The sequence below is a fragment of the Orbicella franksi genome, chromosome 13 (genome assembly GCF_964199315.1).
Source record: "Orbicella franksi chromosome 13, jaOrbFran1.1, whole genome shotgun sequence".
Lineage (NCBI taxonomy): Eukaryota > Metazoa > Cnidaria > Anthozoa > Scleractinia > Merulinidae > Orbicella > Orbicella franksi.
In genome coordinates, this window is record NC_138157.1 from 21,569,433 (window position 1) to 21,587,872 (window position 18,440).

An 18,440-nucleotide genomic window follows, 5' to 3' on the forward strand; every position below is an offset into this window, starting at 1 on the left:
AACGAAGTTTTTTTTCTAGCTGATGAGTACGAGATTTATTCGAACCTTTTTGTGCGCGTAGAATGCGAAGAGTGGTTATCCGATGTTCCGAGACAAGAAGGCGGTGTGTAATAATAAGTACTGCCACTTAAATTACCTTAAAACTATACAAACTGTGTTACATCACATTAAAAGATTCCTATCACTACTAATAATGATTTTTCTGTAGTAACTTGCAGGTTGTTACTTGACGCTTAGTTCCTGTTTGTTTCGTTAATTACGAACACAACCCCGACCTGCGAAGATACAAGAGCGCTCAGTGTAATATGGATTAGAAGAATTAAAGGTTCTTGACAGTTAAAATGTAGCTTACAAACGTTTTCATCAAGCAGCTCGATTTTGTGAAATCACATCAGTGAGAAGGGTAAGCTGTGTACCCTCGTGCAAAATTTGCCTCGCTAACCACAAGAGGCGGCGGCCCTTGTAGTCCTTGTTTATAAATTGAACATCCGGTGCTTTTTGCGGGTTTAGACCCACACAAATATGTTTTGATACCACCACTAAACGAGAAACTATACTACACTTGTTAGTTCCCAATGTGTTATAACATTGCCTTCATTTTGCCTTTCAGCGCGGCGTGCTGCTATGAACCACGTGCAAGATTAAATGAAGTAGACTTCAATATGAAACGAAACTTAAGTCTTAACAGCATGGATAGTATCCTCGAATGGTAAAAATGGAACTTACCGTCCTGTTGTGTCCTTTAGAAGACTAAACTTCAAGTTTCAGTGGTCTCTTCTCCACTGAGAAAGCATTGCAACTCTGGCAGATGCTTGATTGGAGCTGAGCCCGCTGTGATGTGCGTCTTGTTCTCGTCCCAGTGTCTTTTCCTGCGCGATCGCCCCCAAGATGGCGGCTTGTCTATTAAATGCTTCATTATCTCAGTTACATAGATTATGTCTTGTATGCGGTCTTTTTACTCCAATCGCACCATCTGATGTCAGTGCAGTTGCTCGTAGCATGTTAGACTTCTTCAAATGCCTCTTTCTTGTGGTTCAAGCATGTATTTCGACGAGAATATGTGTATGATTGCACTTTCCTTCGTTTAGAGCAGCGTCTTTGTGGTCTTTGTCTATTGACGTCCTTGTCCACTGTCTTGTCGTTTCCGGGCACGCAGGAATCCGAACTTTTGAACAGAACGCAGTGTCATCAGCATCGTTAGAAAAACACATTGCACTTGTGGCTGGACGGTGTCTTACAGTCACAAAACCTCGCGATGTTGCTTCCCTGGTCAGTTGAGAAAAATCAAACAATGCGGCAGCAAGCTTATGACTGCGTTATTTCTGCTGCTAGTCGTCATCAATGCACTGTCAACACTCCTACCAAACGCTCTTGCCATACCGTATGCTGGTTAAATTTGCTGCGTATCTGGGAAATTCCCGCTATTATGACATCATACATGAATGAGCTTACTTTGTTCCTCATTTTCAACGCCATAATTCAGCTTTCGTTTACCGCAGCGAATTTAAACGTTGAAGTTTAAAGAGAGAGACAGCTGAAAACTGTTTTGATGAAAATGAAAGTGCATTCAATCAAGTCTGTTATCTTAATGCGTCATAGGGCAATTTGTGCCAGGGCCTGTTCCTCGCACAGCGCCAACGCAATGAACCGGTCACTCTGAAACACTCTCTTTAAAGTCTGTTTGTTACTTTTAATAGAAGAAAGAATTGAGGTCAATCAATGTCAATCATTTGTTTGAGCAAGCATTTCGCTGGTTGCTAAGGCGATGGCATTTTGTTGAATTGCGTTTCTAGAAATAGGTTACAAACTTGATTTATTTATAATTTCCTTTTAATAAATTCTGGACACATTTTGAAACCAACCAAAGGAATTTATGTTTGCGAGTGAACGTCCTAGTACATCATCCACAAACCACATGGTTGAAATATCAGTTTGTTCTTCAGTTTATGATCGTAAGCCTTTGATCCGTCTCTATCTTGTTATTCTACCTGTTAATCTTCAATAATGATCAACATTCAATTTCTCTTTACAATGTGTATAGACTGACAACGAGACGAGTTATGGGAATAAATAGAATTATCAGTTTAATTACCAGTTTATGTGTATATCGCCAAGTACTCAGGATAAGCATGACGAGATGTTTAAATATAAGCGAATCCGTCACTAGACTTAGACGAGGCACACTAAACTGTTTAATTAGTGAGTTTGGAATTTATGTGCACTGTTAGAGAAGTTGGAGTTGAGCAGTTATTGTTCGTTGAGCAAGCTCGCAGCTCATTAGTGTCGCTTCGTACAAGCTAAATAGGTAATCTTATTTAGTAATCTGAATTAAAAGACGGAGGAGAGCGGAACAGGAGACTGCAAATGTGGAGGTAGAGTAGTTAGTCCATGACCCACCCGATCACGTGGACTGAACAAAATGAAAGTAAACCTCGTTTTCTGCATGAAATAAATCCACTTTCTAAAATTGATACATATCTGGAGGATAAGACTATCCAACCACCCCCCAAATGCTACTTAATTGTAGCGTCCATCCCTGATTATGACTCCTGCTTTCAGCCCATTTCACAGAAAGTTTGCTGATCTGTGATCTAAGCCAGCAGATAAAAAAATCTTTTCCGTCCTCAACTGATAATCCTGAAATTTAACACATTTCTGCCCTCAGTGTAAACGGAATGTTTCGGATAACCGAACAAACACCAAAAGTAAACGGCGACTACCAAATTAAGTGATAGTGAATGTGCTCCTGAATCAGGATCCGTTTTATTATGCTGTGATAACTACCAGACTAGTCGTGCATAAAGTTGTCATTTATTTAGGCCTTTTTTAAATAAGAATAGATTCGCTATAGTCGTGATGGGGAGAGAGGCGCAATTCAATGGATTGAAGTCAGTTTTCCATTAACACGGGGAAACTTGTTAGTTCACGGTTTGAGCAAACGATAAAAGCAAACATTCCGAATGGAAATTCCATGTGATTGTGAACGTGCTCCATGCATTGACCAGAACTTACTCGCAGGGCCTCGAGGTGAGCTTAGTAGCCGCGCATGTCGGTCGAGACTGACAGAAGGCCAGTCCGTTTCATTTGGTTGGAAAGTATGGAAACTGACCACAGTAGTATTGCCTTAGAATTATTCAACGGTGATCTTAACAGGTTCATTCTGGCAAATGGTAAGCACCCATAATCGTGTGTTTTCTCAATTTCCCCCCTCGTCAGAAATCACATGGTACACAGATCTTTGGCAGTAAGCTAGTGTGTTGATAAAGTGAGACGGAGGGAGTTACCATTGGACTAATGTTATCAAGTCTCTTCGTCATAGATTCTTAATATCATTTGAATCTTCAATGGTTTCCTTTCCAAAAAAAACAATTTTCTCCTATCAACACTTTATTCTATGTATTCTGAAACAAAAGGAGTATTGAAATACTGAGATGTTCCGTTTCTGCCGCCACCGCCGCCATCTTGAAATGTACCTCTAACCCGAGATTTCAAACAACAGCGGCGTTCCTGTAATATCAGAATTTACTTTGTGTAAGTAGCATTGACTATACCCCGCCAGACAACCTCGTCCCCAGGGCCTTCTCGACGATTTTCAAAATGGCGGCTCGTTTTCATCAAGGCCCTAGGGACGAGGATGCCCCGCCAGAGTATGTATGGTGCTCTGATCGCGGACGGAGACCGTCACTTGTGAAGTATTTAGCAGCATCTTTCGGAAGGGGCTTGCAGCAAGAGACGATAATCGTCTCTTGATAATTTAGTTCGTCAAGGAACGTAAATAACAAATTGCGTCATCTCGTGTGGTACACGCGGATATCTGCGAGGATGCCGCCGGGGAAGAAGCGAAGAAAATCAACGGTTTGTTATTGAAACTGATCATGATGAGCAGTTTCGATTTCAATTTTAACTCAAGCTTGTTGATAGCATCCTTGACATTGAATGAGAAAACGAGGATGATGCAAAACCAAAATGAATGCAGTCAGGATCCCATGATGCAGTGACAGTTTTCAGCTCCTGCAATTTTTGAATATTTAAAATACAAATCTAGTGGAAAAGCAGGCCAAGAACGATCAAGAATTTTCGGAGCAATTCCTGTTAGTCTGGGTCACGAAAAAGCTCATCCTTTTCTTATAACTCAATAAAACCGACAACAATTTGCTTGTACACCTTGTGGACAATTTGTTACTTTTCTTTCTTTGAAACCAAAGTTCTGCGATCTGCGATCGAAACGTATCCCATAATATTTTGAATTCTGACCCATGATTCAACACTTCTTTGCAACAAAGCAACCGCTTATTTGTTGTAAACTGAACATGGCTGGCGTTGAACAAGGTAACGTTAGTAACGAGAAATTTATGGAGGAAGTTGCGCGATATCATTGGGTTTAGCACCGTAACAGTAAAGATTTCAAAGACAAAAACGAAAAGGCTAACTGCTGGGAAAAAAATCGGGGAGAAATTTAATTTATCGGCGGCTGAGGCGGAGGTCAAATTCCGCAACATAAGAACTGCGTATGGTCGTTATCTGAAGCGATTGAAAACGCTACCTTCTGGATCGGGGCGAGATGCAGTGCCAAGAGAATTTCAAAATAGGTTGACTAAAAGAAGAAATAAATTTGTTTGCAGCAAAATTTCCTCCTCGACGTCCGCCATATTGTTTGCTGCGATTTCCCGCCAGCACAACACGCGTGTAATTTTGACAGTTCCGCTGTCCGAAATGTATGCAACAGTCGGCTCTGCGATCGCTTGCGATCGTCTGCGATTATATGGAAACAACTCTCTTTGCGATCGTCTGCGATCTGCTATTTGCGATCCGCGATCGTCTGCGATCATATGGAAACCAGCCTTTAGACTTTGTTTGCGTGGAGCGATCGTCCAAAATTTACCGCAGAGATGGATCGAGCTTTGCGATATATACAACGAGTTCTGAAAAAGGTTTTGTTAATGTAAAATTTATCACAGGCAGTTTCTCCACGTGAAAACAGGTTAACACGGACACTTCGTCCCATGACCCTACAAAAAGAGGAAAGAGAACCACACTTTTATTAACTAGGCAAAAGAGATTGGCCAATACGAGCAAATGCAATGTTTTGGGAAAAGTAAAAAGCACCCTCAAGGTGTTGCAGTTTGCTGTCAATACTTTCTAACTTAAAGTGCCTAACTATAAGCCTAAGGTGGCTCTAAGCAGTGTCCTCCATTTTTTAGAACTCCTTCTTTGATCCATCAATCAGGTGACCCTTTATTCGGTTGATACTATAATAATGGTGTCAAAAACAGGAGCTATTCAAAAAGTAGTAGTGTTTCGTTTCTGGAATATAATGACTAGAGTGTTGAGAAATTTTAGGAGACCTGGGTGTAAGAGTGCGCTGCAGGGTAAGACTAGGCTGCGATTACAGTGACTAGTACATAGCTCTTTAATACACTAACAACAATAAAAGAACATTTCAAGCGAGACTCCTTACTTTGTAAGAGTCCGGCAACAGTTGACAAGTAGCGCCATGTCACTTTTTGTTGCGACGCACTGAATTTAGGCGAAATTTTAATTTTAACATGGAAAGGAACGTCTTTGCATTGTTGCACACTATGTCGTTTCAGTTCAGTTAGAATCACTTCAATAATCCAAACTTTTAATTTGTGATACATTTACTGTCTTTACTTTTATTTTTTGTGTTGTAAACATTTCTTTACCAGCTAGTTTGCCCAGCGAACTTCACTCTGATTGGAATGTATCGCCACTACGTGAATAGTTCATCCCTGAGGCCAAAACAGTACCGTGAAACAACAACAACAAAAAAACAACGATAGACCGTTTAACAGTTGTCTGCTCAGTGACCTGACTTTTGAATGGCAGCGAGGCTGGAGGTGACCTTGTTTTGATACAGACCTCACTGCTTTTGTTGTGTAAATCAAGTTGTTCTAATGTTAACTAGGTGCATTTACTGATGATAAAAGCAGAGAGGTCTGTAGCAAAGAAGGTCACCTCCAGCATCGCTGCCATTCAAAAGTCAGGTCACTGAGCAGACAACTGTTAAATGGTCTATTCTATGGTGATTCGCGGCCAATAAGATTAGCGTAGCTACAGCATAACATTAACCTTACTTGTAGTTGTTTTCAACTAAAAAACGAGTCTGCACGTGGGACCTTTTTTTTATTACCTAACTGTGGTTAGCATGCCAAAATACAAATTTTTGCCAAGTAGGTGCGGGGGGGAGGGGTTGGAGGGGGGGTCACAGCCACTTAAATGTTACTGAAATTTTTTAAACTTTCTGAATCTTGACATGCTGATTTCAATTTCGAGATAATAAAATGCAGTGGTCACTAAACTCCTATTTCATTTAGTTATAAGCACTTAAAGTTAAAATTAAGGGTGTTTTCAACAGACCATACCGTTGCCATGGTAACTTGTGATGTCAAGGGAATGTTTATGAGCTGTTCACAAATTTGTTTGATTTTTCTGACAAAGAATGATGCTATTAATAGATCAAAGTAGAAGTTAAGTGTTAAAAAATGCTGGAAACTGTTGTCAGCGACAGTAGTCAACAATACCGCTCTTTTCCTGCTGATCACTTTAATTTACAGAGCGAAATGGGGTCGTCTCTGAACTTAATTAATAGTGACATTAGAAGTTGTTGCCGCAAGCAATCTTAACGTTAAACACAGTCTACAAAGATAATGGAAGACAACGACTCTCCTGAGAACTCGCTTTAAACGCTTTCTCACTCCAATCCTCCACTTTCCTTTTGGGAACTCTACAAACTGTATTTCTAACAGTTACTCCACTTCATCATCTGTCTAAATTACTGTTTTCTTTGGCATCTTGATCCGCCCTTGTCTTCTTTTGGGAGGCATGTTATTCATGTTCACCGAGCAACAAAGGGCTTGTAACCGTTCTCGAAGTTTTTTGTCCTCGAATTTGCGATGTGTATAAACGTGATCGTACTGTACTCTTGCGCACGGCATCCGGTAGCGCTGTGTTCTTTCACCAAGTAAACGAAAACGTAATACTTTTCTGAAATGATTATAACGGCTTTCCAAAGTGTCAATCCAGAATAAAACAACAAGAACAATAAGAAATACAAAGACAATTTTTATGGATTTAATTCAGGATCTAATTAGGGTCAGAAATCGAAAAGTAACACTTTCAACCAGCAGTTGTTTAAAGCAAGAATAAGGAAGTAGTTAAAATGCCGACTAGGAATCATCTTGTCCTGTAGGTGTCATGCATGTAGTGTTTCAAGTGACTTTTACATTCATCCCTGGTCCCCTGCCTTGACGCTACATAAGTTTTCTTCAGAAGGATGAAATGAAAATAAACCCTCGGATTAATGGAAACTTTTAAAATTTCTTTGATGTAATAATGTATGTCGCTTTTTTAGAAAAAAGCAAACAAACAAACAAATTACCCAATCTACGTTATAATTGCAATGGGGCTTTAATTTGCTGGGGTTTTTTTTTCGTAGAAGCTTCCAAAATGTTCGGCAGCCTTCTTAAAACGTTCGGAGCAGCCCTGTTATTTTTGGAAGTATTCGCTTAATTTCGGACAACTTCGGAGATTTTCGTTTATCTTTGAAAGCCTTCACTTTCAATTCCTCGATTTGGGAGTTGCCCATTATCGGGGTTTTATCAGGAAATATTCTAAGCGCTGACGAACCATGCTCTATTTCAACATGTACTAGTCAGTGAGTTTTTTTTATTGTTGAGATATCATACTTGTTGTTTTTATTCGAGTATTTTTAATGTTACGGGTGGTTCCGTGTGTGACCACGCACCGTTTACAAGGCTCTTCATGATTGGCCAAACGAAACAATAGGTATACAACACAAACAATGTCCCTAGCCCTAAAAACAAAAGAGTTGCAGATTAACAAGAACGAATCAAACTAGAAGTATTAAAGAGGTGCAGGTCAACTTTGTTACGTAGCTGCTTCGTGGTGTTCCGGGAGTTTTCTGGCGTGTCAGTGGGAGAGATTCCGGCGTGTTCCAAGATGCTCTGCCGGGTTTGTTCCAGATTTTACAGGCGATCGAAGTGTGGCGCCTTCTCGCCGAGACTACCTACAATCGCCAAGATCTTTAATTCATCAGTTAATTCCAGCAGCGGCCATCTCTCCCCACCCCCCCACCCCCCTCCCCCTCGGGCAATAGCCGTTATCTGCTCATATCCTAATCACGGCATAGTGCATTTGAAATTTTATTTGTGCCCGGGGGCCTGGCATTTGCCTCCACTCGGGAAATAGAATTGAATTACTGTCATAACTGAAAAAAAATAAGAAGCCAAAAGCGTTAGCAAAACCGCGCGCTGAACAGAATTGTTGTTTGAAACTTGCAGCTGTATAGACGCACTCGTCAGTTACGGTAACATTTATAGTCACATGACGGTCAATTTAACAAAAAGGCATCCCTGACCTCTATAAACACTACTTTTATTCCTTTTATACCGTATTCCGATTGGTCGATTAATCCTAAATCAGTGGAATGAAGAAAAGTGAAATTGAGAGTAAACCTGTGAAATTGGTAATGATTGAAAGATGCAGCTCAGACAAAATGGCGGACAAAATAGCCGACAAAAATTAGAAAAAAAATAAATAGCAAAGCAAAATACAAAGCTCTCAGTACTAAACTAGTTACTGCGAAGTGTAATGACCACAAAACACAAAAGCCGTCAGGACAAAAACATAAATGCGTTTTTGGCCAACGTAAGATGTGATGCAGGACATTCTCAGCTCAGATCTACAATGGGGGACAAAACTCTAAGGACGATTAACACGATATGCCTTAATTTCTCCCCCTTTCTCCCTCGCCCCCAAGCAATGTTGTAGTTTGTGCAGCCCTGTACACTTTCGCCTGTCCTGAAAGTGTTTCTTCATCCCAACACTGTTTGGAGGGGGAGGGGAGGGCCATTCTCGGTATCCACGTGGTTAGAGAAACTATGCTACATTTGATTGTTTGATAAGTTAAGGATGTGGAAGCAAGGTTTTCCATAACTGTTCCAAGGATTTTTGTCCTCCATTGTGGATTGACCGCTGAAGGATTCAATGTATAACCGTTGGCCCATTGTGCTAGCATACTTTTTGGCATAATTCGAGTATCCGACCATAATTTTCAAATATGCTTTACTCTAGCATAATTATATACGACAGACTTAAACACTTATTTTAATTTTTTAGTGTGTTTGCTACACGTTCACAATAAGTGTTGTTTATTTACTTTTTCAGTAGATCTAGGAATTTTCACTTGCCTAGTTACCATTAAAAACTAATTAAGAAAAACACAACCAATAAAAATTTAATATTCTAAAAACGCGCTAAAAGTTGTAATCATTTGTTTCTGAAATATCTTTACGCAGTTATATACGCGGAAACATTTTTCTGATTTTGTGAGCATAAGTTCGTATGCTAAGAGCATGGTTTGTGAACTTTGGCATAATTTTGGCATAATTCAACTAAATTGGGAACAATGCTAACAGCAGTTATAGACAATTTTAGGAGCACAATGACACAAGACCTAATGTTAGGGTAAACAGTGGGTGAAACATTTGCCCCTCCAGGGGCATTTAACCAACTTATTTGTTCCCATCCCGAGAACTTGCCTTTTACACCCTGAAAATCACAACTTCGGAATACACCTGAAAACAGCCTTTGCGGGTGACGCATTCGACTACAAACTGTAGTTCCGAGCATAAATATCTCACTACGCTCATTAAACAATTACGACGTATGCGCATACCTCTTCTTCCCGCCCCCTCCCCTCCTCCCGACCACCCATGCTCGACACAGCGCATTCTTGTCCCCAGAGGCCGCGCTCCTTTTGGTCAGCACCAAGAATCGCGACCTCCGGCCGAGTCCAACACCGGAAGTCCGCGATTCACGGACTTTCCGTCACTCTGTGCATGCTCAGAGTCAAGTCTGACAAATCTGATTGGTTCCAGTCTCATTCTATTGTGTTTGCAAAGCCAATCAGAACCGGAATCTTACTGGACCTATCCAGAGATCGTGATTCTTGGTGCTGATCAAAAGGAGTGCGGCCTCTGGGGACGAGAATGGACACAGCGGCAATCTAACTCGTACCTCGAGTCTTCGTTCTGAAGTGCGCAAGCCTGGGGAAACGGATGATTCCGTTGCCGGATTCATTTTGTTTGCTTTTAGAAGCAATGAAAATGAGCGCAAGTAGAACATCACGTGTTTTTCAGCTAGGCATGCGCAATTCAGCCGATATTCTCGGAATGCGTCGTTCGGTTCCCGACCGCTGGCCAAGGGGAACAAGACACGCAATTCCAACGTGTTCAAACCTTAGTAGTGTCTAGTGCTTTTATGCTGTCAATTTAGACCATCACGCGAAGTATGTTTTGAAACCTTTTACGATTTACGGAGCTCAGAAAGGAGTACGTTAATGAGAGTTCAGAAGATATAAACAAAGGTATGTAACTTTCTTTTCTTTCTTCTTTCATTGACATCGTAGGCTTCACAAGCTTTCATCTGGAACAGTTAAAATCTTGGGGGAGACAGTCAGTAAATATTCGACTTCTCGTGTTCTTATCATTTCGTCTGGTGATTTGAATGCATGCTTTCTTCGTTGTTTACACTGTGTAAATCATTTTAAAGCATGTGAAGGTCAACCATCACGCCACAAAAGCCAATTTCGCCGAAATAGTTTTCTAATCTCTGTTTCTTGCTCGAATTTTAAGCTGTGGCGCAAAAGTTGGCCCATATACAAGCACGATAATCTCTATATATGCGATATTAAAATCCACTCTCTATTTCGGAGCACCGGAAAACCAGTGTATAATACAATGCATGGCTTTCTTTCTCTTCACTAAATTAAAGTCTGGTTTCCATTTGATCGCTGCGATCATTTCCATCGCTAGGTCAGCAATCGTGGCGATCGTTGTGACAACTATCGATCGCCGCTGAGAATGACCTCGATCAGTTCTATATCAACGATTGAGCGATCAGTAGAATCATATGAACATCACGCATTGCGATCATGTGAATACCACACTCCAGCTGCGAGATTGTATGAAAAAACAAACCAGAATGTGGCGGTATCGTTGTTTGATCCAGGACCTCACGAGGGGTTGCCTGCGGTTTAAAAGCTTTTCTTTTATCAATTCCCTGAAGCGATCGTGGGGATCATATGGAATCTAGTACGGTAAGGTTTGCTCAACTTTTAGAGCGATTGCAGCGATCGTAACAATCATATAGAAACCAACCTTAGCCAGCTTTCACAATCGTAGTTAGCCCAACAGCGAATCTCCTGGTTGTCGTCTTGTCTACTGATTAAAAGTAGAAATTCTCTACACCCTCTCATCTCCTAGGGGTGTGAAGAGCCTTCTTACGTTCATGCCAGTTGCAATAAATAATAGATAATAGAAAGTCAGTTTTCCTTCAACTTTCGAAATTTCAAATTTCGAGGTCACTTTACCTTTCACTTTGAACATGACGTTTGTGACGATGAACATTTTTGCCAAACTATCGAGCTCGTAGGTTCTCGCAATCTGTGCGCTTGTGACGTCTACAGTACATAGACTTCTTTTGCGAGGTTATACTTGTTCGGAGCCAAAGAGAATGGTTTTGTCTACTCTGTATCATAGCCTGTGACAGAAAGATTGGTGTGTACGTATTATTGTTTGCATGGCATTTTGTAAATTCGGAAGAACAAACATTCATTTTACCAAACCATTTAAAATTCAAATTTCATTCGGTAAAAAGATGTTTGTTCCGAGTTTGAAATGCCAATGGATGGCAATGTCGCACGGTATCTATGTCAAGGGCTCTTCTGTATCTATTTAGTTAGGTTCTACTGGAGAAATGCGATTTTCATTTACAGCTAGCCGATTTTTGCAACTCTCGTTGTTTTATATTTGCAATTACTGATTTTAGAGGTCATGCCCGCCTAGGTCAGCGAGCGTCAAGTGATTGCAAAGAATGGTTTCTTTTATCGACCGAACCTGATAAGTTGTCCCTGTAAGTGTATTTTAAAATAAGAACGCCGAGGAGTAAATCTTGCTTAACTTGGTTCATCAAATACAGCTTCGCTAGCTTTAATTAGATGTAAAATGAGAGATCGGGAATATGGAACTAGATGAATAGACAGATAAGAAGCGAGAACAAGGGATATTGGTTTTAGATTTAGTGGCTAGGACATTAAAATATCTATCATATTAACATTGCAGGCTATTTCGTTAAATCACTTATGTGCCATCCAAATTTCATCAGTGCCACTGTGCATTTGAAAAAGTTATTATAATTACGTTGGCTTTGATTTGCAGCTCAATTTGATCTCTAACTGTATTCTCTCGGGCTTGGCCTTCCACAAGAGTGACCACAAACAATGCGGCATGGAGTAGTAATATTTTAAAGGTCGTGGCAACAATAATTATTGTCTCAATAGTTTGCTTCCATAAACTTTCTAAAACTTTTAAAATTAGTGCTGTGCCTGAACTACTCTCCCTATTGGTCAATTTCAGATTTGCGTCATTTCCGTTTAATTCTTCTTATCCTATCACATCACAGGTTTGAGAAGCGGGAAAAACCCTCCAAGGGCATGTTCAAGCATGTCCTTACAGGCCTGTTTTCAGCATATATTTTGGATTAAAATCCTAGTTAACTTACCAAATTGTCCTCAAACTTAGATTGTAGTACGTAAAGTGTGCGATTTTAGCGCGTTTCTACTGAGCGCACTACCTATTTCCCTGCATAGAGGCATTTTCACGGTGTCTCTAATGGTTTGCCGGAAAGCCCGTCTCTAGTTGTATCTAGTCGAGAAATTCGCGCACGACCTGACGGTCGAGAAATGCCAACAAAGCAACAACAGCATAATTTCGATCGAATTTGATACAAAATGAAGACTGTTCATTACTTACAGTACACACGATGTCGTCGGACTTGGCATGATCCTCGCAGATATCTGAGCAGGGAAAATAACCAAAGAAAACAACAGTAAAGAAGTTATTTCACGTTCAAACGGGCTACTTTTTACAGGTGTGAATTTATTCTGAAATACGTACCATAACTTGCAGATGAACTAAATTCCTTGGAAGATAAGTGCACTTTCAGTTACCGGAATAAGTTGTATCTGGAAGATGAATTCTCGAAGCAAAACAAAGCGAATTATGCTATAATTATATAACGCACAACGTTCTAACTACTAACCTTAATCTCACTGGATCTGTGATCATCAGCGGAGCCAGGAGCCTCGTAAACGCAAGTTCAACAGTTCTCTAGTTTTGTGCTACCTCTGGGTACGTCACCGGACTTGTTTGGCTTCTTGCTATATTTGTTTCTTTCTATAACGTTCACGTTGCGGTAGGGAAGTCCGGACTCGAGAGAACGACTGTAAAAATCTATCCCAGCTGTAGTGACATTTCACCTTTTATTGTTCACGTACGGGAGAGCCCCCAAGCGTCCTTCAGGGGTAAATTCCCGTATGATAGGCTAAAAACCAATGACTTGTATAGTGAATTAATGAGTGAGATAGAATTTGTTATTACCGGTTGTTTCGATTGAGTAAGAAGTTTTGGCATGAGTCTCTCCACTGATCTCATTCTTCTCGAGGAATTCTATGCCGCTGGAAAAAAAAATGAGCCGAAAATATGTTTACAAGGCTGTGATAGTCTGCAGCTATGTAAAGTTTGTTTATTATGACCACATACCAAGGGCGGAAATACACACTCTGCTGCCAGCCGGCTCTTTCGGCTGCTGCAATGCACACCTCGGGCCAGATCCTCCATCCAGCTCTTTCCAGGCCCCACCACTTGGCTCAAATCCCGTCCAGATCCACGATCACATTCATAAAGTGATGGCACTCAGGTTGAAGCTGTTATAAGCAGGAATATTGTAAGCTTGCTTATTCCCGCTTAGGTTTCTACAGCATGGAGAAACTAGGAGTTTTTCTTCTCTTAGATTCAAAAACACAACGTGAGGACCCCGGCCGGGGGTTCAAACGAAGCCGAGTCCAGCGCGCTAACCACTGATTCGTCCACCGCTTCTCCCCGGCTGCAATAGTCTTTCACAGACCTTCTACTTCTATTTGTAGGGCTGGTAAAAACATGCGCGCAGGATTTGAACTGATGACTAACATCGTTCCTAGATACTCCACGTTACCTCATAGTAACCTGTGTGATGCCCTGCCACCTGAATAGAAAAGCGTACTGGGAATCATGGTAGTTGAATTCATAGTCTATTTTGTTGATAAAGTTACCATGATTCCCTGCAGGCGCGTATCAAAGAGGAAATTTGCCATTATGAGAGCCAATGTGTGGCTTTATGTGTCTGTACGCAGTGGTCATAGGTTCAAACTATTTAGACTCGTTAAACTGCGAGTCTAAGGACTGCTCGAAAGTATTCAATCCCTTTGGAGGTTCAGGCTTATTGGTGCAAACACATTTTTCACGTCGCGTCACGTCTTATCACATCTGCTTAATTAGTAATGGTAAGGCCCAGTTCAGACGTCGTGCTTCTGCCGTGCCGAACTCAGTTGCAATTTGGTTCGACTATGACACGGCAGAAAAACAACTCTGATTCAGACGTCGTGCCAGAGTCGAATCAAATTTAGAATTTATTGATGCCTCGTAACAATTCTCCTCCTAACTCCCCGTGGGAACGCAATCCCGCCAAAATATATTAATCTAATTTATGAATTTTGTTTGGCGCGACAGAGGCACGACGTTTGAATCGCTGCCGTGCCAGAGTCGTGTAGCACGGCAGAGCTTGTCGAACTTAATTGCTTGCCGGACTTAATTCAAAAGTTTGATTCAGACGCCGTGCTTCTGCCGTGCTTTTGTCGAACTTAATTCCTGAATTTAATTCGGCACGGCAGAAGCACGCCGTCTGAACTGGGCCTAATAGGACTGAGTGGAGTCCAATTCGGGCTGTAATCATATGAGTGATAACAAAATCAGACGACCGCGCAGCGGGAGTCCGATTTGTTAATCACGAGTATGATTACAGACCGAATTGGACGACACGAAGTCTTATTACCAATTAATCATAAAAATTACGATTTCCGAGAAAAGAAGAATAGCCAAGTTATGAAAGAAAGGGAAAATTTGCATTGAAAGACTGACAATGCAGGTGTAAATTGTTTAAATGTGACCAAGGTTGTGATTGGTTGATTGAAACTACAGTTTGCATGTGATTGGCTTATTGAACTGTCCAATAACAAACTGTCCGACAACAAACTGTCCGATAACAACTTGGCAAGTGAATAGGCCCTTTGCACGATCCGGTCACATGGTACAAAATCACACATGCTGGTGAGCAAGTTCCGCAGTGGGACTTCTAAACAAAGGGAGGTCCAGGTGGACTGGTACGAGTGGCATTGTCTTGGAAGTTCCACTGTGCAACTTGCTCACCAGCATGTGTGATTTTGTACCATGTGACCGGATCGTGCAAAGGGCCTATTAGTGGAAAATAGAAGTTTTTTAAAGCAATCATAATCGAGGAAATTGTAATTTTTATGATCAACCTCTCGAAAGCCTAATGGTAAGCTCTCCTCTTCCAAGGCTAACCTCTCGCAGGCTTTAATCAATACTCTCGTCCGATTTTGTTAATCACTCGTATTATTACAGACCGAATTTGGCTTCACTCAGTGCTATTACCATTATAAATCGCGATAGGCTGATAAAATACGTACGTATGCGTTCGTTCGACACAAGTTTATGAGAAAAACAAGGCCCGCCGCCAATGTGGCTGTCCTAGACACGCGCGAACGAAATCCCACCAGAATTACCCGTAATATTTCAATACAGTACGGTATGAAAAGTCGAGGTTTTTCATATAATTCCTTTTGCATCAGAAGTGTTTCACTGCTAGTCTTTTCTTGAGTTTGACCTAAATGGCACCGAAAAAGATTATAACACCAGGAGCTCACTTCTTGGGGTCGGAAAGATGGAGGAAAAAGCCCGGGGCGGGATCTCCCATATGAAAAGGTCGGGAATGCTCGTCGGAAAGGATGTAGCTTGGCTAGAAGACGCTCAGTGAATTTTTCTAATTTTCCATACATTTGTCTGTATTTTTTTCCCGCGAACCGCGTCTTGACGTCCGTCTATTCAGCCAAATTAATTTTCCAGACAAATGTATGGAAAATCAGAGAAATTAACTGAGCATCTTCTAGCTAAGCTACACCCTCCAAACTTGGTGAATACAATCTTCTACCTGATATTTTAACGTTGCGATTCACTAATTGTGTAAAATTCAATTTTGGAAAAAGTTATTTGCCATCGGATTCCCATACATACACTGTAATTTCTGATTGCTTTGCCTACCGTCAAGATGGCGTCGAAAACCGTGATAAGGCCTATGGCTCAGGAAAAACTACGGTACCACTTGATGCACATCCCTCGAGTTTTGTTTCTGAACGGAACAAGATTCTACATGTGCTGTTTGCATGATAATTTCGCCAGTGGAGTAAATTTGTGCGGAGAAAATTTTCGTGTCAACGTAGTTTTGCGGATCGTGGAAAAAAAAACCGCAAAATTCGAACAAAATAGAAACCGCAAAAATTTCGTGCCACACGGTATTTCTTCTTATTCTTTGATTTTGTTGTCGTTGTTGTTGTTGTTTTTTCCATGTCTGTTTTCTCGATCTTTCGTGACCAAAACACACGCTTTACTGGCCAAACAATAGCTTTGGCGGGCTGCGATTGGACCGTGCCGGTGCGACCGGTTCCTCGGCAGGGTCTCCCTTGGGAAGTTTTCCATTTCAAAGCCTCGTGTCTTCCCCGGGTGTTATCGTTTTGTAGTTGCGAACACGTCTTTTCATGGGCGAAGGAAGTTCAACAAAGCAAAATTTAGGTAAGTGAGGTTGTGGAGAAGAGAACTAAACTTACGTCAAACGACATTGCGTTCAGGACAGACAGTCCGAAAACCAAACTTGAAGTGTCTTGCCGGGGACATGCGATGGTCGTGTTGGAAAGTCCATCAGTTTGTTTCGCGTTATGATGTTTTCCAACTCAGCTAACAAGATGCTGCTAAAAGGAACAACAAAAGTTGAACAAATTAAAACCGACGACACAATTTTTCAGTAACTGGGCTAATCTGTAGTTGGGAAAGAGGTCTCCAACGAAAGCGCTGATTTCGTGTGATTTCAATGTGATTGAAGTCGCATTCTAATAAACTTAAAATGGCGACGATGCTTGGCTGTTTTCAATCTGTAAGCTTACTGGCAGCGATGTTTAGCGAGTACAGAACTCAGGTTAACCTTGGTTCACATGTGCTGGAAAGCTTTAACTAACGGTCCGTGTAAAACGCAGACTGCGAACTGCAGACCACGGACCGGAGATAAAATGCAGACCGAGTTTAAAATGCAGACTGCAGACAGTAGACATTTTAAAACTGAATCGTGTCACCAATTCCATCATTGAGAGCTAACCATAAACAGGATAACCGAAGCGTTATTCAAGAGTACAGACTTTCACTACGGTTAGCCTGAATAACCCTGTTTACGGTTATGCTAGCACTTGGTAATGGAAATAACACCATAACTGCACCGTAACCGAAGTCGGCATTCGCGGTTGCAAGTCGCTATAACGAGCTTACTTTTACAGTTCTTCAGAGTGACAGCTCAAGGAATGCTCTGAAGTGGCCAGATCACAACCATACTCCCAAAATGGCTGGAAGTCAAGCCTACATCGAGGGCAGATTTTGGAATCATTCTAGTGTGGAAGTAATGCATGGGCGACACATTTTCAAAACTGCTTGCAGACTGCAGATTGGGTACAAAATGCAGACTGAGAATAAACACTTTTTCCCTCTAACTGTGACAATGTCCCATCCTATTGCTAAAAGTATCAAGGCTGTATTCCCTCTAAAATAGAATTTCAAGCCTTCACTTCAAGTCTTCACTTTGTGTGCAATGTTTGAAAGTGCCCATGCTAATTTCAATCTTTTCTTACTAAAACAACATTCAAGCTATGGCAGTCAAACTTTGTGACTTTTCCTAAATGTTATTCAGGGAACATTGTTTAGTCATGCCACTTTACAGTTCTATGGCAACCAGGTTCTAAAAGGATGTTTTGACTGAATAAAGTGTTTTTAAAGCTTATTTTTTCTGTTATAGTTTGAATTTGGATTTATGACAATTTTATTGCAAATTCTTTACAGCTCTGATATCCTTGAATTGTCAATCTGTTTTAATTGAGCAGTATTTTGAAATTCAACATAGCGGATTCAAGATGGCAGACATTTTGAAATGGGTCACATCATTTTGGTGTTCTGTGACCTGGGCTATTTAAAGATAACATATAGATTTGGCTGAGCCTAAAAGCGGAGTTCCTGATTGCAATAATTAACCATAAAGGAAAAAGAGGATTTGTTTTTCTTGGATCAGAAACTCTAAAATGATCAATTGTGAGCATCTAATTGTTCAATGTGTGGTTTTGCTGATTTTTCCAGTTAAAGGTTAACAAGCTATACCCAATAAGCATTACTAAGATTGTAAGAATTACGTAC

The 18,440-nt window shown here is 40.9% G+C and overlaps 3 long non-coding RNA genes across 11 annotated transcripts in view; 1 reads left to right on the plus strand and 2 right to left on the minus strand.

The window, feature by feature from the left end:
- LOC145466017 (uncharacterized) overlaps positions 1-18,440 on the plus strand; it is a 160,354-nt gene that overhangs the window by 47,118 nt on the left and 94,796 nt on the right. For 5 of the 9 annotated variants that reach the window (XR_014041785.1, XR_014041780.1, XR_014041782.1 and 2 more), the window contains one exon: positions 219-16,784. This is a non-coding gene — a long non-coding RNA (uncharacterized LOC145466017). Of the gene's footprint in view, positions 1-218; positions 16,785-18,440 lie in introns of those variants that run through there. The other 4 variants (XR_014041787.1, XR_014041783.1, XR_014041781.1 and 1 more) reach the window with 3 other exon arrangements.
- LOC145466012 (uncharacterized) overlaps positions 1-18,440 on the minus strand; it is a 64,568-nt gene that overhangs the window by 3,221 nt on the left and 42,907 nt on the right. The window lies entirely within an intron of this gene.
- On the minus strand, positions 1,024-12,898 carry LOC145466015 (uncharacterized). Its single transcript, XR_014041778.1, has 3 exons — positions 12,855-12,898; positions 1,597-1,687; positions 1,024-1,112 (listed from the first exon to the last, which is right to left on the minus strand). It is a non-coding gene; the product is annotated as an uncharacterized LOC145466015 (long non-coding RNA).